This window comes from Lissotriton helveticus, chromosome 9, assembly GCF_964261635.1.
Source record: "Lissotriton helveticus chromosome 9, aLisHel1.1, whole genome shotgun sequence".
NCBI classification, from domain to species: domain Eukaryota; kingdom Metazoa; phylum Chordata; class Amphibia; order Caudata; family Salamandridae; genus Lissotriton; species Lissotriton helveticus.
Window position 1 is genome coordinate 372,409,552 of NC_136070.1, and position 26,399 is coordinate 372,435,950.

The 26,399-nt window shown below is 42.4% G+C and overlaps 1 long non-coding RNA gene across 2 annotated transcripts in view; it reads right to left on the reverse strand.

Annotated features, from left to right (window-relative positions):
* Positions 1-25,687, reverse strand: part of LOC144782760 (uncharacterized) — a 137,245-nt gene extending 111,558 nt beyond the window's left edge. The window contains exons 1-2 of one of the 2 annotated variants that reach the window (XR_013601243.1): positions 25,544-25,687; positions 7,809-8,132 (exon numbers count right to left, since the gene is read on the reverse strand). This is a non-coding gene — a long non-coding RNA (uncharacterized LOC144782760). Of the gene's footprint in view, positions 1-7,808; positions 8,133-25,543 lie in introns of those variants that run through there. The other variant, XR_013601244.1, reaches the window with a different exon arrangement.
* Between the last annotated feature and the right edge of the window lie 712 nt (positions 25,688-26,399).

The window sequence follows — 26,399 nt, forward strand, 5'->3', positions numbered from 1 at the left end:
AGAATATTGTTTAAGTTTTAATATCATTTTAAAATTATTTTTAGCCAAAATATTGTTGCATTGTTTTTAACATAATTTGTTATGGTATTTGTGTTGTATTTATCCATTGTTTTATGTACATTTTTATTCTTAACATTTAGTGTTTTATTTATTTATTGTAAAATTTTATTTTTGCAGTTTTATTAATAAAAATGTGTTTAATAATAATTATACATTTTAAGTTTTTAAAAGTTTTAAGAGGGGGAATTTGGCTTGATAGGGGAAGAAGTTGGGGAGCTTTTTAAAAATATGTTTGCTAATATTTTAAGAAAAAGTTACATTTTCATATTAATACTTGTTTACTTCGTAATGAAAATGTTACAATTATAAAATACATAATCATTTATTTTCAGAATTGTTTTCAATTAGAAAATATAAATATTTATTGTTCAAATAATAATGTTTTGTTATATTATATTTTCATACAGGTTGTTTGAAAAATTATATATGAATATTGTGTTTTAAATATTGTTTATATTAATTATTGATGCATGTTGTAATTTTATATTTCTTTTGATTCTTGTATAGTTTATTGTGTGTGGTTAATTTTAATTGACAATTAGTAGAATATGTAAGTTTAATTGTTCATTGCTGTGCTTATATGGTTTAAGGCTTGCTTTTATGTGAATTAATTAGTAATAATATATTTTTGGTGTATTACATTTTTTTCACCAGTTTTGTAATATCTATTTGATTTATTGTAGAATTATAACACTTTGATTATTAATTTGGAATCATTATAACATTAATAGATATTATTAATATATATTAATATATATATATTTTAAACTATTTTCTGTATTGTTTTGTTTAATAATACTATTTGACTTTATTGTTTGAACTTTATGTTGTATTTGTGTACTATTAACGGGAAATACATATTTTATTTTATTACATTTGTCTTAAAGTGTATTATTTAACATATTTAACATTACCACTTTAGTATTATTTTATTTGTTTCCATTAAATAGTACAATAATACTTTTTATGAGTATATGATTGTTTGTTTTATTGTTATGTTGGTTTTAGTTTAGTATATATTTAGTTTGTTTTACTGTTTGTTTTTTCTTTTTCATTACTATGTCTAGTGTTTTTGATTTCTTTTTATTTCGATTTATTATTTTATTATAACAATACTAGTATTATGTAATATATTAGCAATGTATATTTGTAATAAAGTGTTTTTATTTGCTTTATATAAAATATGCTTTTAGTATTGATAAACAATATTTCTTATGTTTTTCATAACATAATCAAATATCTAATTTAATGGAGCAATACATATAAAATCTAATACATTTAGGGGCTGATTAGCATGGTGGGCAGACTTTGTCATAGCCCCGGGCAATGGGCCGCCCGCAATGCATACGGCGGTCCCGCATTTGCACTTTGGATGGGCCCATTTTTAACATTGGGGCGGGCAGTCCTGCCAGCAGCCCCCACCGCAAGGTTAAAAATGCAAGTTGTGCGTTTGAATGCACAACATGACAGGCACCGTGCGGTGCCTGCCACGTTGTACATGCAAATGCAGGGGGGGTACCTGTCACCCCCACCGCACAAAATACTTGGGGGCCCGCAAACGTGCCCCCAATGTGAAGGACCACATGCCTTTCCGTGACAGCAACGCCACCACGGAAAGGCAAATCCCCACATGTATCCTAATATTGATGGCGATGGCTACCAAACACTGCCATCATATTAAAACCTTTTCCGCCCGGTTGACTCATCGACCGGGCATAAAAATAGCTGACGGAAAGACCGTCCGCCGGGGTCTCCCCTGCCATAGCAATATGGCGGGGTGGAATTGGGTGGTGGATGGTGGATTATGGCGGGCAGATCGCCATCGCCATGCGGGCGGTGGCGATCTGCCCGCCATTGTAGTCGATCCCTTAGTTTCAAACACCTACCCTAAATGATTTAGATTTAAGTTGGAATAGCAAATGTGACCCCTTTAGTGTTCGTTACTTTCCCCAAAATGGTTTAAATGGGAGTGTGACTAGTGAATGGGACAAATTGAATGTCCAATATCTTCCCATATTTGCTTTAGATTGAATGGGAATAGTAAATATGACCCATTCATTCCTCAACATTTTCCCCAAAATGTGACTGAATAGTAAATGTGACCTCTGTTGTGTCCAACACCTTTTGCAAATTGGTTTAGGTTGAAGTAGGAATAGTAAATGGGACACCTTTAGTGGTCCAATACCTTCTCCAAATTGATTTAGATTGGTGTGGGAATAGTAAATGTAACTCCTTCAGTGTTCAAGACCTTTCCTAATTTGAGTTAGAATAGAGTGGGAATAGCAAATATGACTATTTTACTGTCCTTCACCAAACTGATATAGAGATTAGAGCTGGAATAGTAAATAGGACTACATTAGTGTCCAAAACATTACTCAACACGTTTTAGAATGGAGTGGGAACAGTGAAGTGCCTTTATCCTAATAGGTTACATTGCAGTGCGGCTAGTAGATGTAACATTTTTAGATTCAACATTTTACAATAAAATATCAATATTTTCTTTTTTCCTACAGTGAATTGTGCATGTTATGGATTTTATATTATCTATTTTGTTTTTCATATAGTATTTAATGTCTATGTGTAGGAATATTTCTTATTTTTATTTACTTTATTCGATAAAAAATTTAATCATAAAAGTATACAATTTATGCAGTACATTAAAAAGGTAAAAGAGTAGGGACCCGCCAATCCTATATATACATACATCATCACATACTACTCAATTTTTAAAAACACTAAAATAAACACTAAAAACAATTACGTAAGAACCATAAAAGGCACTTCCTGCCATGGGGCCATCTGGCGGTTAGGTTAAATAGGGGGTAGGCTTGGCCCTCCTTGTACGTGTCTGCCATGCACTACCCAAATATTTGGCTACCCCACACACCATAGCGATAGAAGACGTATCAGTGCAGAGGACCCGTAGGGCCATTTTGTGACATCTAAGGCCCAGCCCCATGCATAGTGGTTTTAACCATATCTTCCTGGCAACCCTATATGCCGGACAGGCAAAAAGAAAATGCGCCACAGACTCATTAGGGGCTGCACATCCAGGACAGGTTTTAGATAGAACACCTAGGTTTTTCCACCCGGAAGAAAAATTATTCACCGGTAAAGTCCTGAGCCTGAGTTTTAGGTAAAGTGATCTGTCCAGAGGTTTCTCTATGAAGTCTAAAAAGGGTTCAAGTTTTCTTATCCATTTGATCTCAAGGAATCGCTGGGAGAGAGGGCCCCCTTCACTTCTGCGTATGGCCATCTCCTGTACCCAGTCCCAAAAGAGCTTCTTGATCACTGGCTTGGGAGGCGGTGTTTGGCTCGACCATGATTCACTTAAGCCCAGTTGCACAACCAGCTGTCTCAGGTTGCACAACCACTTAATCTTTTTACCTGTGTTAAGCAAGATAAGATCATCTAGAATTGCAGCATAATTATGGAGCTCCCGGGTCCTTCTTAGACGCGCCCGACGTGCCCAAAAAAGTAGTGGGCGCAGACGCACTATATCTTTGAGGGGACGCCTACCCAGGTCAAGCCGTAGTGAGATTAACGGGGTGGAAGCTGGGAGGGCCACCAGATCTCTCATAAACTTGTTTTCAGATGTTACTAACTCCGTTATGTTCTCGAACCCCCACAACTCGGATCCATATAGGGCTGCCGGCAATACTTGGCCATCATATATTGCAAGAGTTGGTGCCACAGGTTTGCTCAACGACTCCCGCTGTTCCCTTAAAACCACCCCTGAGACTCTTTTGTGGTTTAATAGCATTTTGGCCAAGTGATCTTTCCATTTCATCCGGCTGTTTACCCTAACACCCAAATAATCGAAGGAATCCACCAACTCCAAGGGGACACCATTTGGCGAAACATTGTTCCTGAATCTCTTGGAAGGTGAAATGGCCATAAGCTTTGTTTTTGAGGTGTTGATGGTGAGGCTTCTGTCAGTGCAGAAAACACTAAAGCGGTCCAAGAGTTTTTGAAGACCGTAGGGGTATTTAGAGATCAAGATGGTATCGTCCGCGAAGATGAGGGTAGGTGTTTTTTCCCCCGCTAGGGATGGCGCATCTGCCGCTTCCTCCCTCAGATGATCCAACACTCCATTCACAAAGAGGGAGAACAGGGTCGGTGCCATAACATGTCCCTGGCGGACTCCACTCCTCACGAGCACCCTCTCTGTCAGTTGTCCCTGGGTGCCCCATCTGATCCTCGCATAGTTCCCCTCATGTAGCTTCGCAATAAATCCCAGAAGTGGCCTTGGAAAGACCATCTTCTCCAGAATATCCCACAGCCTTGCCCGAGGGACCAGGTCGAACGCTGTTTTGAGATCTATGAATGCCAGATAGAGGCTACCCTTGTTGATGGTCACAGCCTTCCAGTAGATCACAAAAAAACGGAAGACCTGGTCCATCGTGCCCACCTTCTGGCGAAACCCTGCTTGGAAGTGGGAGAGGACATGCTCCTCTTCCATCCAGACGCCCACCCTAGAGATGATGACCCTGCCCACCACCTTCTGTATCACGTCAATCAGACTGATCGGTCTGTAATTGGCAGGGTCATCTCTGGCACCCTTTTTGTACACTGTTACCACCTCTGCTCCCTTCCATGAGTCTGGCACAGGATAACCCTTGGAGATCAGATTCATTATTAAGGCAATAAGTCTGACCCAGGCATCAGGATCATTCAAAAGAAGGTCCCCTGGTATCCCGTCCGGGCCATCTGCCTTCCTAGGGGTCAGATGTCTAATGGCCAATATTACTTCAGAGGGCATAAATGGTTCTTCGAACACCGGTGGGGATTGGGTCCTAATACCTGGGTCTGGGGGAGGTGAACCTATTGCTTCTCTCCCACAATACAGTGCAGAGAAGTGGGAGTGCCATTGATGTTCCGTTATGTGGTTAGCAATAGGTGGTGTACTTTGCTGCCTAGCTTTGTTGATCAGATCCCAGAACAGCATGCAATTCTTCTAATTGGCAGCAGATTTAAGATCCTGACAATGTTGTTCCTCCCACTCTCGTTTAGCCAACACTAGCACCCTCGCATAATCCTTCCTAGCCGCCCTAACTAGTGAGGGAATCTTTTTAAGCAGGGCGACTGTTAGCTCCTTCCGTTTCGCCTTACACTGGTCTGAATACCACGGGTTACTGGATGTAACTGGTTTATTGTTCACTCTGCCCCTTTTGCCCTGGACTACAAAATATTGTCCTACTTCCTCTATCGTGTTCTTGTAAGCCGAGGAGAAGGACGGCCCCTGGGCACTACCATTTCCCAGTTCAAGATCCTCCAGCTCTACTGTCAATTCTGCTACATGCGCCCTAATCCTCTCAAGATTCCCTTCCTGGAATTGAACCTTATACCATTTCAGCCTACGATTACCATTATAAGGGATGACCTAATTGGTTGTCCTCAAGGGGGCTTTGTTCCCACTTCTCTTTAGTTTACCCCACCTTAGCTTCGTACATAAGGGGTTATTGTCGCTATCCTGCGAAGGTACGACCTCCATATCTATTAGGTCGCACCACAGTGTGACATCCAATAGGATATAATCAATTCTGGACGGGCCATTAAGCCTATTAAAGGTCATTGCTCCAGCACGGTCAGAATTTGTCCTACCATTTAACGCTCTTAAATTAAATTCCATGGTCAGGGCATTGATCTGGATTGCCCTTGCTGACCATTTTCTAATTGGAGCTATTTCTTATTCATGAGATAATGTGGAACGCCGGACAGTAGGGAACCACCTTTGAGTTGTAGAGAATTGCCTCCAAAAAAAACCTGAGAATGCTTGACAATAGATTTTATTAGTTCAGTTGAAAGACTTGGTAGGGGAGATTGATTTTTGACTGATTACAAGTTTGCGGTGTGGGAGTGGACTGCCACGCCGGCGGACGACACCCGCACTGCCAAACCCCTGGCTAAATTGCCCACCAGATCATGAGTTTCCTCATGTATGGCGGGCTGATTTTGGAAGTCCCACAATGGTGCCTCTGAAATTGGGCTTCGCAGAGGATACGCTAAAAACAGTTCCTGCACGGCATGGACTTTAAAGTCAATGCTGTGCAGGAGTACATGCACACAGGGGGGTAAATGTTGTGCCCCCCTGCATAAATCCCCATGCAAATGGGCAACAGGATTCCCTACAGGGCCCCCTGTGTTTCAGGACCAGCAGCTTTTTCATTGAGGAAAGACCTCCATGACACCGTTGGTGACCCTGAAACTCGTAATATGCATGGCAGTGCCGCAGCGGCAGAATTGTTTTGTCCTGAAGAAGGTGGTATTAACAATACCGAAACGCTGCGTCGACAACTGTAACAACCCTGCTTTTTTGCACTTCTAATTGTACTGTATGGTTTTTAACTGATGATGTTATTTTAACAAATTTTTTGTGCCACCAGATTGATGTTTCATTGATCAATTTTAATAATCTGTAATAAATTGTTGAATTTTAATACTGTATCTTGTTTTTAATCTTTTGTAAAATGTGTTTGATACTGTGGAATAGTGTACATTCATCTAACTTTCGTGTTCTGACTTGCTAAGGCTATTCATTGTAGGATCCTTTCAAGAGCTGAACTTTTTGGGACTCCCCAAGGTTCCTTATCTCTACTCTCCGTGTCCCGAATTGTACACATCAGGAGACCTCCCTTTCCTATTTTACCAGTGCCGCAGCGGCACCACCAGCATATTACTAAGGCCCTGACCACTGCGCCACTGCCAGGGAACGGGTGCAGTGGTGCAATGGCGGTCTGACTGCCCAACTCGTAATGGGGCGGTCGGACCATCGGTGTGCTGGTAGTCGGACCGCCACTGATGCACCCCCACAAGTCTGGCGGCCCTGGACCTACAGACTCGTAATGAGGCCCTAAGTGGTTTGGTGTGCAAAGTATAAAACAAATAAACACGGAATGTGTCATGAAATTCTTGAAAGAGATGCTCATGGAGGAAGGGATTCCTAAAGTGATTACAATGGACAATGGAGTGCAGTTTATTTCATGATGGAGAATTTCTTGAGACAACTATTCATAAAGCTTGAGATGGTAGCATTGTTTAGGCTGCAAGCAAATGGTTTAATTGAAAGGATAACTCAAATTATAGTTCAAAACATCCAGCTGTCAATAGCAAATGGATTATCTTGGAGGGAAGAGTTGAATAAAATGATTTGGGCTTACAGAATTATACCACATTCAATGAAAGGTGTATCCCTTTTATTCCTCTTATGGGAAGAATCATATATGTGGTTACAGAATAAGAAATGTGGGTTCACTGGGGGGCCATGAGAAGAAGAGTGAGTGAAAGAAAGAGAGCGGGTAAATAAGGTTATAACTATAGGAAAGGTGCAAAACAAATAGATTGGCATTGTGGAGACTAGATGGTGACAGAGAAGGCTGGATTTGTAAGAAAAGGAGAGAGCAAATATTTCATTTACATTTAAATATAGTTTTTCAAATCTTCTTTTCTTTATTATTTTGATACCTTTATTACGCATCTTTCACAAATAATACATAGTGTATTTTTTCACCATTATTAACATACTCACATATACATTTGTTAGACATGCATGTTTCAATTTTTTACAGGTTTTATACACTTTTTTAGTATATTATAAAATGTACTATATTATATTTAATGTTTTTATAGCACTATCCACATTATAATTCACATAATTATTTATATTTGGTAATACATTTTTAGATTTTTGTGGACATTTTTACAACATTGTTCAAATTTTTGCATACATTTAAAAAAAAATCTTTAAGTTCCAGTGTTTCTTTTTTCTTTATTAACACAAACTTTAGTGGGATTTTGTATTCGATACAGTACATGAGTTCGCTTCATCAAAGCACATCATATATGACCATACATTATTTTTGATACTGAGACTCTGATTAGCTGTTACACTTGTGAAGTCTTGACAAAATGGAAATCAACTTTTGCCAGCTCTACATCTACACAATGAAGGAGATAAAAGTATTTTGAAAGGCGGGGGGGCTGCCTGTGGAGAAAAGATCCACAAGGAGGGATCTTGAGGCACGCCTGTATTCTTTGAGGTCATACTCTGGGATTCTGAGGAGTGGAATTCTCTGAAAGGGAGGGAAAAACAAAGAAAAATTAGTCAGTTCTAGCTGTTAAGCGGAGGCTGAGAGAATTTGACTGGGAACTCAAGGGGGCTGAGATACAAGAAACCAAAAAGTGTTTAGTTCAAGAACTGAACTTTACTGGGTTGAAGGTGGAGTCCAGCTCAGATGGTGGCAGCAAAATGGTGTTTTTTAGTGCTGAGGGAGAAGTGCAGACACCAAGAGATGCGGTGCCTGACTTAAAGGAGGGGTTGACATACACCAGGGCGTTTAGGTTTATGAGGTAGCTCCAGTGGTGCTCAGTTTCTCTGAGGTGGATTTGGGAACTGTCACAGGGGATCGTATTCCTAGTGGTAGGAGGGACACTCTACTAACTCTAGATAAGAGGAGCAGGGAGAGGGGTTCCCCTATGGTAGAAGCCTTGATATGTCGGTATGGAGACTTCCAAGAAGAGTGTGAGTTGAGTGACATGAACAGTCAGACATTATTTTGCCAATCTCAGGAGGGTGATGTGGGGTACTTGTCTAAGGCACTAGATGGTGAGGCGAAGAGTAGCTAGGTTAACACCTGTGTGGGGCTGTGGGATTCAATTGTTGAATAGCGTATTTTAAGTCACTGTTTTCCAGAGCTATGCCAACACCAGATAGAGTGCGAGTTCGCTGACCCCAGGGTTGCGAACTCCACGAAGTGTAAAAAAAACACAGCTGCGCTACGCAAAGCTCCTCAAGCGGCGGAGTGCGTTAGAAAAGTGTAGTATATGGTGTGAAATTATCGCGAAGGGCACCATGCACAGCACAAGTGGGCACTGCTTCCTTTCTGCCACTCGTATAGATTTTCTACTCGAACTGCAGCTTTCTCAACGCGAACAGATGGTTTGTCAATGAGAGTGGTGGCGAGCATACGCGGCCACTTGCATTGAGAAATCCGACCACCGGGGTTGAGAAATCTTGCGGGGAGGTTGATTTTCCTCGCTCGCTAACTTGATGTTGATGAGCGCGAGCAAGGACAAAAACTCTGCTCTGCGCTGAGTTTTTTTAAACTCCACGCGATCTCTGCGTGAAAACTCTGCAAACTCCACGAGTTCACCGTCCAGGCTTAGTGAACACCAGGTGGGGGGCCTAGTCTGTACCAGGAGGCCATCCTCTGAGGGGGATCCCATGATCTCAGGTGAGCTGGGGGAGACTTCTGTAACAAGCATTCTACTAGTTCAGGTGTCTAACACCATCGCACCCATGCTTTGCCACACCATCAACCGCTCCCTGGCGAACGCCTCCTTCCCCGACGACTGGAAACTTGCTGAGATCAACCTCCTCCTGAAGAAGGCCTTGGCGGACCCCACCGACCTAAAAAACTAAAGACCCATCTCCCTGCTCCCATTCCCATCTAAAGTCATTGAGAAAGCCATCAACAGCCAGCTCACCACCTTCACCGACGAGCACAACATCCTCGACTCCTCCCAATCAGGCTTCATAAAAAAACACAGCACAGAAATCGCCCTCCTCGCTGCAACAGACGACATTTGCTCCCTACTAGACAGAGGAGAAACAGTAGCCCTCATCCTCCTCGACCTCTCAGAGGCCTTCGACACAGTCTCCCACCGCACCCTAACACACAGGCTCCACGATGCAGGGTTCTGGGACAAAGCCTTTGACTAGATCCACTCTTTCCTCTGTGGCAGAATGCAGCGGGTCAGACTCCCTCCTTCCCTCTTGGACCCTACACCAACTACCTGAGGAGTACCCCAGGGGTCCTCCCTCAGACCCATGCTCTTCAACGTCTACATGGCTCCGCTCGCCCCCATCTTCAGAACCCACGGACTCAACATTGTTTCATACGCAGACACCCAACTCATGCTCTCCCTATCCAATGAACCCAATGCAGCAAAACACAACTTTCAAGAAGGCATGGAAGCTGTCACCAAATGGCTGAAAAGCAGCTGCCCAAAACTCAACACAGACAAAACAGAAGTACTCATCATGGGCCCACACCCGATGCCTGAAATGACACGTGTTGGCCCCCTTCCATCAGAAGCCCTCCAACCCCCACGGACCACACACAAAACCTTGGAATCATCCTGGACTCCCAGTTCAAAATGGATCGCCAGATCAACTCTGTCGCATCCTTTTGCACACCCTCAGTCTAATACGTAAGCCTTGAAATGGATCCTCCTCGAGCATAGAAAGACCATCACTCACGCCCACGTCACCAGCAGACTCGACAATGGCAACGCATCCTAACGCTGCTGCAACACTGGTCGTCAACCTGCCAAGACACAGCCATATCTCCCAGCACCTGCACACACTCCACTGGCTCCCTGTCACGGCTCACCTCAGAACTTGCACAGGAACAGAGATGCTCGATTTCCAACTCCCCCTGAAAGACAAGCCAGGAACCCGAATACTGTTATCTCACCGGGAACCTAGAGTACCCTCCAGGGGGAAGGGGAAAAATGGATAAAATAATAAACAAGAAGAGACTGGTCCTGATGGTGTTCTCTTGGTCTTTTCTAGAAACTTCTGTCTGACTTGCAGTCTTCCTTTTTTCCCTCGAGAACCTATAACAGAAAACACATTACCTTTAACTCAAATCCTCACCTATTCTATCTCTATCCTTGTCTCTGTTCTACTTAACCTACCCCTTATGCTCCAGAACTAGCTTGTCTTCTATTACTGAAAATCTATGATTCTTCTCAGTCTTTGTGCGTGACTCAGTTAGATATTGAACTTCTCCTACTGAATTCACTATCCTGTAAATATCCTTTGCTTCCTCGTGTCTCTTAATATACTACTGTCTTGTTATTGTGTCTTCTCTCTGTGTTTACAATAATAGTCTTCTCCTTTTCCTTTTAGGGTATCAATAGAACTTGAAATTGTTTAATGCGGTAAGTATTAGTCTATTCTTTTAATAGACAACTTTAAACTCTTTAGCTTTAATATCACTTAGCTCTGTGTCAGCTTTCTCTGGTACTGCTCGAGTTCCGACTTCTCCTCCGTGATAAGCTCCTCTCTCTATCTCTTCTTTTTTTCTTCAGAAACGGTACGACCTTGAATGCCTCTGCTGAACTCTAATCGTCTCTCTTCTTAGGACTGCGAGAAACTTCCTTTAAATAACGTCCTACTTCCGACGGAGGTGCGGACGAAAGTCTGGTGATGCTTTCTTTAATAATGAAACATGAAAGACTGGGTGTATTTTTAGTGTCGAGGGTAATTTTAATCGATAAGTAACTGGAGATCTTTTTTCCTCGATTAAGTACGGTCCAATAAACCTAGGCTGGAATTTCCTATTACCCTTTAGTCTGAGATTCTTTGTACTTAGCCAGACTTTATCCCCGGTCTCCAACTGAGGACCCTCTTGTCTCTTTTTATCAGCATAAGTCTTGTATTTCCTTTTAGCTAATTCCAAATTCTTAATAGCTACTTGGTGATCCTTTTTCAAGTGAGTTACTACATCTTTGACAGCCGGGACAGTACTGTCCACCGGATTCAAAGTTGAGCTTGGATCTCGACCATAGTTTAAATAGAATGGCGAATAGCCCATGGAGACATTTTTCGCATTATTATATGCAAATTCTGCTGCCCACAGATAATCAGACCACTCACCATCCTGTTTTAGAAGGAACAATCTCAAATACTGCTCTAATTCCTGGTTAACTCTTTCTGTCTGCCTGTCTGTCTCTGGATGATAGCTAGTTGGACATTTGACTTCTATTCCCAAACCTCCCATGAAGGCCTTCCAGAAGTGAGACACAAATTGCGAACCTCTGTCCGAAACCACTGTCTTAGGGATTACGTGTAACTTCACTATTTGTGTACTAAAGTGATCAGCCAATTGCTTCGCAGTGGGAACCCCCTTTTACGCTAGGAAGCGTACCAGTTTGGAAAATGCATCCACCACTACTAAGATCACATTGAAGCCCTGGCTACGAGGCAAATCTACTATGAGGTCTAGTGTGACTGTGTGCCATGGGTAAGGTGGTGTGGGTAAGGGCTGTAACAACCCCTTGGGGGATTGCCGTTCCGATTTTCCCTGAGCGCAGATTTCACAAGTCTTGACATACTTCTCAACATCTCTCGCCATATAGGGCCACCAATATTGTCTTTTGACCAGTTCTTCAGTTTTAGCTTCTCCTTTGTGTCCAGCTAACATATGATTATGACACTCAGACATGGCTTGAACCTGCAGTTCTGGGGTTGGTAAATACAAGGCCCCTTTGTGGTAAGGTAATTGATGCCGGATTTCTCTGTCAGTATTTTCTTGAACCCATTCTTGCATTTTTTCTGGACTCATACTTTCAATTATGTGTTCCTTTAAGTCAATCTGGGTTGTGGCACCAATAATCTTAGCACTTGGAATGATAGTTTGATCATCCACTTGATTCTTCTGCCCTTCGGTTCCAATTCTGGACAAAGCGTCAGCCTTCCCATTTTGCGCTCCTGGTCGATAGATGATTACAAAGTCGTAATCGGCGAAATAAAGGGACCATCGAAGTTGTCTCGGCGTTAAGGTTCTAGCGGATTTCAAAAACTTTAAATTTCTGTGGTCGGTGAAAACAGTCACTTGATGTCGAGCTCCCATGAGATGATGTCACCACTCCTTAAAGGCATCCTTTATAGCCAACAGTTCTTTTTCAGTTATTGTGTAATTCACTTCCGCTGGTGTGAGTTTCCTCGACCTATAGGCCACTGGATGAAACTGACCAGTTAACTTATGTCGTTGGGACAAGACTCCCCCCACTGCTTGATCTGAAGCATCAGTCTCTACATAATATGGTTCCGCAGGGTCGGCATGCAGAAGGATTGGTGCTGTGGTAAAATCTCTTTTTAGCGACTCAAAGGCTTCTTCAGATTCCTTGGACCATTCAAAACGAGTCCCCTTTTTAAGCAACCGGGTAAGAGGAAGAATCTTTCGTGAGAATTCATTTATAAATCTTCTATAGAAGTTTGCAAAGCCGATGAAACTTTGAACCTCTTTGACACTGGTAGGAGATTTCCATTCAACTACAGCCTTGATTTTTCACTCGTCCATGTTGATTCCATTTGGTGAAAGCACAAATCCCAAAAACTCCACCTGAGAGACACCGAATGCACACTTGTCCAACTTCACAAACAATGTATTCTCTCTTAATCTTTGCAAGACTCCTCTTACTTGTTCTTGATGCTTACTTGTGTCAGATGAGTAGATCAAAATATCGTCTATGTACACAATTGCACATTGGTCAATGTACTCTCTGAGGATGTCGTTAATGAAATGTTGGAATGCAGCTGGGGCATTGCAGAGACCGTAAGGCATTACTTGGTACTCGAATAGTCCAAACTTGGTCCTAAAGGCTGTCTTCCACTCGTCGCCTTCTCGCATCTGAACTAGGTGGTAGGCTCCCCTCAGATCTAGTTTCGTGTAGATCTGAGCCCCTTTCACCTGATCCAACAAGACTGAAATAAGAGGTAACGGGTAGCGATTTTTCTTGGTGATCCTGTTGATTGCACGATAATCGATGCAGGGCCTCAATTCGCCCTCCTTCTTCGGCACGAAAAATAGAGGCGAAGATACTGGGGATTGCGAGGGCCGAATGAAGCCGTTGGCCAAATACTTGTCTAGATATTCCCTTAGGTGCTGGTGTTCTTTCTCGGTCAAGGCATATTCTCTGCTGCAGGGTAAATTTACACTGGGTTCTAGGTCTATTTTACAGTCATAAACTCGATGTGGCGGGGGTTGTTCTGCCTCAGTTTCGTTAAAAACATCTTCAAAATCTTGATACTCTTCGGGGATCTCCTGTGAATTGATTACACACACTGACATTCCAGTCCTGCATAAAGAGTGAGCCGGATTACATACTGAGTTCTTTTCCTTGGGTCCAAAACAATTCTGTTTACAGTAGTCTGAATTCATTTGAATAGTTCTAGAGCTCCAATCTATGGTCGGGTTATGCTCGGTAAGCCATGGTAGACCCAAAATTAATTGGAACTGGGGAGCATCAATTAAGTTTAATTGGAGTGCTTCTTCATGCCCATCGTTAGAAATTAGTTGTAATGGTTCTGTGTGACTCACGATGGGTCCTGAAGATAGATTTGTTCCATCCACCGCCCTAACTGATTCCTTTTTGGATTTCTTAATGGCTTGCAAACCCACCTCAGCTGCGAATCGTAGATCACAAAAATTCCCCATCGCTCCTGAATCGATCATTACTGAAATTTCTGTCAGGGTTATGTCTCGAAATGTTACCACCATAGACAAAATCAAATGCAGGGCTGACGACTGTAGAGTATTTGCTACTTGATGCTCGGTCGGAGTTGATTTTTGATCTGCATCCACCCGTTCAACTCCTTCTACAGGTGGGGCTGCGAGTTTTCCTTCGGTTTCAAGGGAATCTTTGGTGTCTTTGGACAGCCTCTAACAAAATGTTCACTCGAACCACAATACATGCATAAATTGCCTGTTCTCCTTTTTTCTTTTTCTTCTTTCGTTAGGGGACCTCTAATTGTCCCTATTTGCAAGGGTTCCGGGTTTAGTTGGCCTTCTGAGCTTCTACTGCCTTCAGATCGAACTCTATCAAATCTTGGGACGATTGGTTTAATTTCCTTCCTTCTCTCGCCTTTTATTTCTCCCTGGCGAAAGTCAATTTCCAACACCAGATCCACCAATGCTGAAATTTCCGTAGGCCGATTTGGTATTTGAGCAAGTACATCCTTAAGTTCTTCCTTTAAGCCACGATAAAAAAACGCCGCCCTCTTACTCTCCGGCCAATCCGTCTCCACCACTAACTTGTTGAACTGAGCTAGATATGCCACCAGGTCACGGTTTCCCTGTGATAGATCCAGCAACTCGTTATCCACTGCCTGCGAGATTCTCCTTCGGTCAAATATTCTCAGGAACCCTTGCTTGAATTCTTCATAATTTTGCAATATAGGGTCATTTCTAGTGACCAAAGGCATAGACCATGATGCTGCATCACCGTTTAAGTATGACAAAACAAAGGCTACTTTTGACTGCGCATCCGGGAAAATGGAAGGACGACACGTAAAATGTAGGGAGCACTGAGTGATAAAGAGTTGTGCCTTTTGTGGGTCACCACCAAATCGCTCTGGGGGCGCCAACGGAATAACAGGCGACAAGGAAGGAATAACTTGTGTCGTCATTCTATTTGTGCTTTTTTTCTTCAGAAACGGTACGACCTCGAATGCCTCTGCTAAACTCTTATTGTCTCTCTTCTTAGGACTGCGAGAAACTTCCTTTAAATAACGTCCTACTTCCGACGGAGGTGCGGACGAAATAACCGGGCGAACTGACGCTCAAACTAGATTTATTTGAAACTCCTCACAACGGAACTCTGACTCTCAGGTGCGCACTGCTCAAGATCCTCGGTGAAGTGCGCAGTGTTTCCTTTGCTCGCGCCTCTAGTCACTTCAAAACACCTGAGCCTTTTCGAAGAGGGGCAACAACTAGACCACGACCTCTTTCCAAGATCGGCGGCCATCTTACTATTCCGGGAACGTAACAGTTCTGCCCACGTGCTGCCTCTTGACTGTTTGTTTCCTTTCTTGCCACAGTTTCCAGGTAACCAAGTCCCCATCACTGTTTGTGCACCTTGAGAGGTTCTGACACTCCCCATCAAGACTAGAATCACCTTTAAGATCCTCACGCAGGCACACACAGTACACCATTTAGTTGCCATCCCTGAAATTAAAAAACTACCACTAGACACACTACCTTGCCCCTGTGACACCCTATTAAAGCAAAGCACACAGCATTTCATGTTATTCTGTGGGGTCTAGGGAATTTTTTAATACTTTACCCCTGTCGCTCATGAGCAGAATAGCTGTCTCTAAGATTGTGCTTCTCCCACATGTCGATATGCAATTCAGAATGCCCTATGTCCCCTGCCCTCCAGAGTATTTAGGCAGTTGAATTCAGTGCTCACTTCACTTCTCTGGGTGGGTAAGCACAGCAGGAGGGCTTAGAGGTATTGCGCCTGGAGTATTATTATTTTGCGGCTCTTATGCAGCATGCAGCTCGGTGGATGGCCAATGGCAGTAATAGGGAAAAGCAACTGGTGGCTAGAACGATAGTGGAAGCTGCTCTTTTGGGCCTTGTTGTTGGAAGGGTTCAGTATTTCAATGGAACAAATGTATTCGGTGTGGTAGCAGCTGTTGGTGGTAGGACTTCGCAGTGCACCGTTTCACCCTGAAATGGCATTATGGATCTTTGCTCCGATCCAGCACATGGTGAGTTTGGGTTGCTATTTTCTGGGGGATTTATAACCTAACAAGCACTTTATCGCCTTTGCAAATAAGCAGATTGAATTAGGGGTGGGGGCTGATCACTTTCTCCATTACGCTGGCTTGGCGGAGTTTCTCCGGCAGACAGGACAGAGTTTTCTGCAGCTCTCACTGTGTCCAGTATGCTGTGGGCCATTATGTCTTGTGGGTTAAGCCGGCATTTAGTGTCATTGTTGAGTAAAGCCATGGTGGTAGATGTTGCTCACCAGTCTTTGCGGGCTTGGATGGCATTGGACATTGATCTTAGAGACCTCCTTTCAGATGAGGGCTGGACATGGGTGTGTGCCCTGACAAAGTCAGTCTCTAGCAATGCTCATTCTAAGTTGAATCATTTTAAATTTCTTTACTGTACTTTTCTGAGCCATATATCTCTGGATTGCGCTAATGATTGTCCTTGTTGTGGCTATGTGGAGGTGGACTTCTACATCTGCGCTGGGGTTGCTCGCCGTTGAGGGCTTCTTGGATTATAGTGGTAAATGGACTTGTGCTAACCACGGCGTTGTGGTGTATCCTTACACTAAAGTTTTGTTTGCTGGGGAACATTGCTAGGCCCCAGGGACAGAAAATTACTGGCGGTTAGCTATCTGCTGGATGGGTCGGGGGTTCCCTTGGTGGACCTAGAGATATGTATGAGGCAGAGTGGTCGTTGGAAGAGGAGATGCACATGAAGCAGAGTAGAAAAGATGAGAATCTTCAGGATGACTTGGACACATGAGTGGCCGTGTGTGAACACTTTGTGAGCCCTACGGATCGCACTTGAGTGCTGATGGTACTGACTTGGATTCATATAGGTATTGTCTTTTCTACTATGATTGTCACTACATGCATTTATTTGCTGTGTCATGATGCTACTCTCAGAGATGTGTCTCCTGTACTTTGTAATGCTGTTGTAATGGACGAGCGTGTACAATGTGTACATTCCTATTCTGGCTGCATAGTTGTTTGCTCATTCATACGAAACTGAATTAAAAAGGTTTAAAAAAAAAATTCTTACGATAGACTTTTTTGCTCCATCTCTCTGGTAGGTCTTCAGAATGTGGGGCGTCATCTGACAAGTGACGTAAAAAAGGCCCAGCAGCCCCTGCAGTACTGGGGCCACCCGAACTCCATGGGGCCCCTTCAGCACTGTACCCTGGCCTGAGAGCTCCTAAGTGAGCCCGGAGGAGGTCCCCTCCTTTTACTTTACAGGGGTCCCCCTAAAGTTTGTTTATGCCACTGTCTCTCACCTACTCCCACAGTTGATGATGGTGGACTTCTGGCACCTCTGGCTGAAGCTGTTTTTTAGATGATTTTCTTGCATTCCTTTTATAGAAAAAAGGCACCGCTGTGACAGAATTAAGGGTCGGATGTACTAAGATTGGGAATAGCGATTTTCAATTTACAATTTTCTCAGATTCACAATTAGGAAATTGCTATTCCGAATGTATGAAACTTTTATTTTTGAATTAATAACTCATCGTGGGTTGCAAATTGACCTGTATCATCAATTTTAATAATCGTACATCAGGCCCAAAATACAGTAACCTTTGGTTTCAGTCTTCCGAAACGCAATCTTGTTGCGCAATTAAATCTTCTAATACATATTCAGGCCTTCATTTAGGATTCTGACTGAGGTAAAATATGCAATAATCTCATTTCCCCACATTTCTGTAATGTAAGAATATTTTAAATTTTAAGTACTGCTTCACATCACGGAAACTCAAAGTCATACCAGCAAATTGGAAATTAATTGGCGAAGCTTATATAAAAATTGTTACGGAAGGTTATTCCTCATTTATTTCACTGAAACTCGAAATCAAGGGATAATACAATGCAAGCTTTAAAGCGCATTAGAGGTGTTATGCCTGGATTTTGCGCTGAGACCTAGATGAGGGCCCTTGACGTGCACTGATCTTCTATGAAAAACATAGGACAATAATGGAAAACGATTGACATTTTGCAGCAAACCTTACCTGGCAGCCAAATCTGGGTTAATTCAATTTGTTCAATTGTTCATTAAGCAACAAATCGTCCAACAGCTGCGCCCTATTATCCCCTGGGACAGAAGTCCAAATTATCAGCCATAAACAATAACAAACACCTACTGAATATGCTGAATTGGTAGTTAAATAAATAATGCTCAGCTCAGCATGCGTCATTAGCTTTGCAGAGGCAGATCTAATTCATACATTAAATTCATGGGGTTGAAATAAGCCGCTGTTTAAAATGATTTATCGGTGGATTGACTGTATTTTGTGTTTCACAAAAGACCTTTAGCGTATTCTACTAGCTGTAATGGTAGCTAATGATTCAATCAATGCTGGCAGGGCAAACCTTCCGAAATTCAACTTCTAAATTGTGATAGAAGTCGGCAGGGACAAATAGCTAAAATATAATCTGTGTTGGCTATCAATAGTATATGCTGTGGCTTCCTGTAAATGCGATTCTCTGACAAAGTAGTAAACATATAACCTTTGGAAAAAATGTAATTCTTCGGCAGCTGTGCTTCAGTGTGTAAATATGAATTACAGCAACCCTGATTTGCAGATTTTGGGTAAAATAGTCATTAACGAAGTGTCATACCTTTCATCTGTTGATTTTTGTATTCAGACATTGAAAGAGGTGATAATTTTGCTTAGACTGTGTGAACCTCTCCATGTGTTAGACCAGGTAAAGGTCTTTTCCATGCATCAGGAAACACAAAAGGCCCTCAATGCAAGCGTCCCGGTTAATTGCTATATCTGTGATAACTTATCCTACTGCACACATTTCAATTAGGAGGTTTGTGATAAATACAAGCCCTATGGGCATTTTGGGCATACCCAGGAATGATGTATAAGTATTGAAAAAGAAAGTTTAGCCTGGCAAAAGGTTTATTTTGCAAGGTTAAACTAGCAGTTTAAAAATTGCACGACAGGCTTAAATGGTAGGTAGGCCTGAGACATGTTTTTCAGTGCTTCATTAGAGCAGCCCACTAAAACTTACAGGCCCTAGGTACTTGAAGTACCTATATTAAGGATTTATGATTACATTTAATGTGCCTATTAGGTGTATGCCAAAGTGATCATGCTTAACCCGGAGAGCACAAGCACTTTACCATTGTTTAGCAGTGGTAAAATGCACCTTTGGCCAAAAAAGTAGAAGAGCTGCTCTGACATCGTAAATCCTAAGCTAGAGATTATCTATTTGATTCACTTCAAGTCCTGGGTCTGTCCGACCTTTGGGGCACCCCAACAGACCTCTTGTCTTTCAAAAAAGTCACGAAAAAATCAGCACAAATCATCTCTTCTATTGAGGACAAGGAGGCATTAACAAAAAGAGAGCATGGTTGGATCACGCTCAGTGACTATCGAAAAATGCAGCCACAAGCATATCTCATTAACATTGGAATGAATATAAAAACGAAAGAAAAGTTTTTAAAATTAGGCCTCGGCGTAATTCCGATAATCCTGCATTTACCACCCTGGGTAAGAAAAAACTGCTCACAGCAGGGCCGCCTGTGTAAAGCTGACAAGGAAGACATCGTCCATGTGATTTGTATTTGTCCTAAACTAAAGGACTTGAGGTACAATTTATTATGACCCTCCTTCAAATTACATGGTGTCCGGACATGCAGGGAGGCTGTTAAACTGTGCTTTAACCCCAGCAAAACAAAATTAAACTGTTGGGTCGTAAAGTTTTTTGATTTAGCAGAAAAAAGACACAAGAGCGCTTGATGACCGTCAAAACATTTTATGGGCAATTATGAACTGATATTAATCAAACTTGTAAAACTGAGGAAACCGCGCACAATGTACTTTTAACAATTTTTAGCAAAGTTTTATTGTTTTGTAAAGATTTTAATTAATCATGTACAAATACAAAAATTTACTTACTTACTTAAAAAAGTAGGTTCCAAAAAATAGAATAGTGAAGGCAAAAAAATCTGGGGAAATACCACTCAAAGATTTGACTACCCCCCCCACCCCACCACCCCCTCCAGGCCTCTATTATTCACACTACTGTCTAACATCCCGAGATCCCAGTGTGCGGTTTCCTCTGCCTTGACTAGCGCTTCCTAGTATCATCACAACAATAGAACCACACCCTCCCCCCTCCGTACCTCCCAGTCCGATGTTCATTCCTAGTTACCAGTTTAGGTTCACTCTTGGGTGAGATAACACAATGCATCACTAATCACAAGGCGAACTTTAAAGCTCCTAGACTTGCATCTTATCACTGGCTGTTGTTTAATGTATAGACTTGAACAACATGTGATGCCTTTGGTCTACCGCAGCATTTTCTATGTAATGGCACTCTGATGCATATGGCTGTAATCTGCATTGCTACTGTACCTTCGAAAAATCCAATAAAAATGTTTTGAAAAAGAAATTGATTGAGAATAGGGGTCCTTTTCGTTAGAGGCTATGTAGACAATGCAGAGTGCTATTAACATTGCCCTTCTAGGTTTATGGAGCCAGTGGGATGGTTGCAGGACTGGAGGCATGCATTCCTTTGGGATTCCAGTGATGTCATGAGTGATGTCACTGACCATGTCATGAGTGATATAATATGTGACGTCATCAGCAGTGCATTGCACGCGCAAGTTATAGTGAGTCCAACTAACTATAACGTGGGAATTTCAATGGTGTTATGCGAGTAAAATTTCCACCTAACTATAACTGGTGTGAAACCTATGGTTTTTGCAGTGAATTTAATAGGTTTTTTAAATGCTAATTCCTAACTATAACTGGTGTGAAACCTATGGTTTTTTCAGTGAATATATATATATATATATATATATATATATATATATATATATATTCACTGAAAAAACCATAGGTTTTAGGCCTTATATAGTTAGGAATTAACATATAAAAAACCATTGAAATTCCTCCTATATAGTTAGTTGGACTAACTATATATGGCGCACCGGCAATCCACTGCTGATGATGTCACATATTACATCATTCATGACATGGTCAGTGACATCACTGATGACATCACTGATGACATCTCAAATGACATCACTGATGACATCACTGATGACATCTCATTTGACATCACTGATGACATCACTGATTACATCATTCATGTGATAATACGATGCACCTCCTCACACTCTAATATAACCTTTGATACACCCAGTGTTAAATACAGACTACCATTCTTGAAACTATTGACACACCAATACCAGTTACTACATAGGCACTCACTGATTCCTAGGTCTACTCACACATCCACTCATTCACCCATACAATCACTCATACATACAGTCACTCATCAATGCAACACTATCATATGCACTCATACACCTATGCAGACACTCACACACTGCCACTCATCCATGGAGTTACTCACACACCTAGTCAGTCATGCATAGAATCAATCACACTTCCATTTCCTCATCTATATAGTTATACACACAACACCTTACTTATTCAAACATATACTAACACATACTTACTCTCTTATACAATCACTGATACAATTACACATTGATCTGCACAGAGTCACACACCTCCCAGCCAGCCACACACACACTCAGTCTCCCATACAAATATTTGGGCAACCAATCAATAACCCATATAGCCACTCATATAGCTACTGATCAACGCATGCAGCAGCTTACACAACAACAGACAAACTGATGCACACATTCACAGTTTAGTCACTAACCTATGCATTCAGTAAGACACATTTAATCACTCACTCATACAGTCAGTCACGCACCTACTAAATCCTTCATCCAGACACTTATACATCCACTCATTCTTCAATATGTAAAACATATTTAAATTTTACAGAAACACAGTCACTGGATGAGCTCATCAGTGATGTCATCAGTGATGTCAAATGAGATGTCATCAGTGATGTCATCAGTGATGTCATTTGAGATGTCATCAGTGATGTCATCAGTGATGTCACTGACCATGTCATGAATGATGTAATATGTGACATCATCAGCAGTGGATTGTGGGTGCGCCATATATAGTTAGTCCAACTAACTATATAGGAGGAATTTCAATGGTTTTTTATATGTTAATTCCTAACTATATAAGGCCTAAAACCTATGGTTTTTTCAGTGAATTTCAAAGGTTTTTTAAAAGCTAATTCCTAACTATATAAGGCCTAAAACCTATGGTTTTTTCAGTGAATTTCAAAGGTTTTTTAAATGCTAATTCCTAACTATATAAGGCCTGAAACCTATGTTTTTTTCAGTGAATTTGCAAGGTTTTGAAAATGGTAATTCTATTAGCGGATAACGTTTAAATATGTTAATATCCTTGTGGGACCACCTGAGCAGCCCTAGGGATCCGATTTTTGGACCGGAGCAAGATGCTCTCTGATTGTGCCACATTTTAAAGGTTTTAGTATTCCGCGGCCATTTGCAAGGATGGGCTCTCGTGCACAATCAATATTGGCACACATTATGATCATCTGTCACTCTACGGTACTGTGGGGCCGAAAGCAGCGGGAACAGTAATTTGGTAAATGTGTATAAGGAACATCATGAAAATCTAATTTACAGAAAGAACAACCTTGCACGTGTATACATATGTGCGTGAATGGGTCGATGTATAACTAGAAGTAATTTAGTACTGCTTGCGAAAATTGGTTCGGCTACATTATTTATAATAAAGGATTATGCTTCAAAATGTGAAATTGCAGTCACAGACTGATTCTTTTCTCCTGCAAATCAAAGTGTTGTCAAATAAATGATGCCTTGGCAACTGTGCAATTGTTTTACTTCTATCATATGCTACAGAAATTAAAACTTTAAAGTAACTTAAAACAAGCATTTACAATGCAATGGTCTCGGCAATATTATAGGTAGAGCTATTGGTATTGCTCATTATTTTTTTATCTTTTTTGTATCCCTAAATAAATGGCATTGTCATTTCTATTGGCATTAGCTTTTTTTTGCATATGTGATACCTATTGCATTAGCAGAGAGAGAGTGAGGTATTGAAATAGAGACAGAGTGAGGTAGTGAGAGAAAGTGAGGTAGATAGAAAGTGAGGTAGTGAGATAGAGAGTGAGGTAGTGAAAGAGTGAGGTAGTGAGGGAGAGGGATGTTGTGAGGTAGTGAGATATAAGCATAGAGTGATGTGATGTAGTGAGATAGAGAGAGAGAGGTAGTGAAAGAGAGTGAAAGTGAGTTAGTGAGATAGAAAGTGTGAGGTAGTGAGATAGAGAGTGATTGAGGTAGTGAGTTAGAGAGAGAGAGAGAGAGAGAGAGAGTGAAGTTGTGAGCTAGAGTATGAGGTAGTGAGAGAGTGAGGTAGTGATGTTTTGAGAGAGAGAAGTTGTGAGATAGTGAGGTACACATATATATATATATATATTTTTTTTTGCATGACTTGAGCATACAATTAGATTAAAAGTATATATGCCCTATAACTCGAACATGTTAATGTAATGAGCATTGACAGTGAAAATGTAGCCACATATTGATCAAGCAAACGAAGCATTAATCTAGAGGCCATATTTAAAACACTACATTGTACATGAGACTGTAACACATGAAACTGTAAATATTGCTCCCCATACAGAATGTTATGGACAATGGATATAGCTTTGAGCTGGGTCCTTTTTTGCCTTAGGATCCAGTGAAAGGGTATGATGATGCAAACGTGTTGGCCGTTTAAATAAAGCATGCTTGACTGTGAGACAATCTGGCTGGGGTTAATTTAGAGGGGTGAAAGAGGCGACGGAGGAAAGGTGTGAGATGAGCAGGTAGTTAGTTGTGCCAAATTGAGGAGGACAGGTCTCAGAGGAGCAGCTAGGTGTTTTAAAGTGATGAGCCCAGCACACAGCGGAATCTGCCTCTGTGGTTCTTGAGTCAGGCTTGATGGTGAGCAGTTTGCTTTGAGTGGCAGATTTCAGAGAGAAGTGTGATAAGGCTGGAGACAAACAGAAGTAATCTTGGGTTCCTTTTTGCATTACCATATAGGTAACGAATCGAACCTTGGAATGTCCTCTTTCATGGACAGAAGGTTAGCGAAAATAAGCCCGGCCGCATCGTTCTATACACTCAGAAGAATGGCGAGCACATTACTTGGGAGACTAGAAATTACAAGGCCTGGCAAAGTCAATTGCACTCGCCTTTGCGACCTATTGTCCTTGCCAATGCCTTTTCATCATGCTGTACAGCATAAACTAAATAATAAACAAACATGCACAGTACACTTGGAGAATATCAAATGAAACGAGGGACAGCGGGAAGAGGGTGGAAGGGGTCAACAAGGAGGATGGAAGGGTCAACAAGATAGGGGTGAAGTGGGGGAGGGGCATGAGAAGTCAACAAGATGACGGAGAGTGTTGGAAGCAGGTCATGTCACGTACCATGATGTCAACTGCCTACTGGGTGCATGGTTTGGGGAGGTGACATCGGGTGCCATGGCATGGATGCACCGGGGATGGAAGCTGTGAGAGTACATCAGTGCTTGGACGGATAGAGATGGGGCATCTGTCCAGAGAGAGCACAGCTGCGAAGCACCAGGCTCCGAGCAGGGCAGGGCTGCAGCGGGGCACTCTGACAAGACACTCCCAGACTTGGCACAACTCTCCAAAGCCCTGGAATGTCTGGAAGACATGACGATGTAAAGAGTCACGTGGGGAGGGCGCTCTCCAATATAGGAGCTTGTACTTTACTGCTCCAAAAACATAAACAAAGCGCTGTACACCACAATGGCACCGCCTCCCCTAATCAAAAGATGAAAACAAATATGTGATACATTCCCCGCCCTCTATCCACCTTTTCATATGGATCAGGGAGTAAAAGACACGGACAACGGGAGGGTGGGTGGGGAGTAAAAGACACGGACAACGGGAGGGTGGGTGGGGAGTAAAAGACACGGACAACGGCGGAGTAAAAGACACGGACAACGGGAGGGCGGGTGGGGAGTAAAAGACACGGACAACGGGAGGGCGGGTGGGGAGTAAAAGACACGGACAACGGGAGGGCGGGTGGTGAGTAAAAGACACGTGTGCGTTCCTGACGGAGACACGGTTGTTTGGACTAGCGAGATAGGATCGCGTTTGTGATGGCAAGCGTTTCGGATTTCTAAGGCTTTCTTCTTGCAACCTCCAGGAAGATAAAGACCTTCGACGGCAGCGGGGGAGGACTCACGCGCTCTCGGCTGAGACGAGTTGACTCGGAGCTCTGTGTCTATCTCTCACCTTGCTCTCATTGGGCGGCGTCTCCTCTTTTACCGGGGCTCCCTCAGCATATGGGAGCCCCGCACCAGCCCACAATTCTCCCTCGGAGCCGGCAGCATCACCCGGTCTCCCCCTCGGCACGGGAGACCGGACGGGCACATTGAAAGCTTCCCCCAGGCAGGGGGAAGCGGAAACCACGTCTTCCCGGCCCCGCCCACAACCAGGCGGCGGCCATCTTGAGGCGGCTCGGGCCGCGGCGGTGATATCGGAGGTAAAACGAGGGGTGGGCACCCTCGAAATTAAAATAAACACATTGAAATAAAAGAGAGAAGCCCCCCGAATCCCCCCCCCAAATTTTTTTTCCGAAAAATCGCGGGGTGCGCGCGCGGTGCGCGCTTACAGATATATAACTGATTTCTCTTTTAATTTTCTCAGGAACCACTGGAGGGATTTACACTATTTTACCAAAAGCGTGATCTGCGTACCAGACACTACCATTTTGACAAGTTTGGTGTAATTCCCTTCAGTGGTTCAAGCTGTAGCCGTGTCTAAAGGTCCTATGGAAATTACCATGGGGAAAACACTTTTTGGGACCCCCCTTTTTTCTCAGCCCCCACTTGACTAATCCCCCCCAAACTTTCAGGGAAGGAGAGGAGCGGAGCGAGCCATCTTCTTTGAGAAATTTGCGAAGATTCATCAACCAGCGCCAAAGTTATTCCCAATAGAATGTTGGGGATTTCCTATGGAAACTAGGTCCTAACTATATATACCTACTGACGACCGTCAGTAGGTAATATATATATATATAGATATATATATATATTCACTGAAAAAACCATAGGTTTCAGGAGTTATATAGTTAGGAATTAGTTTTTAA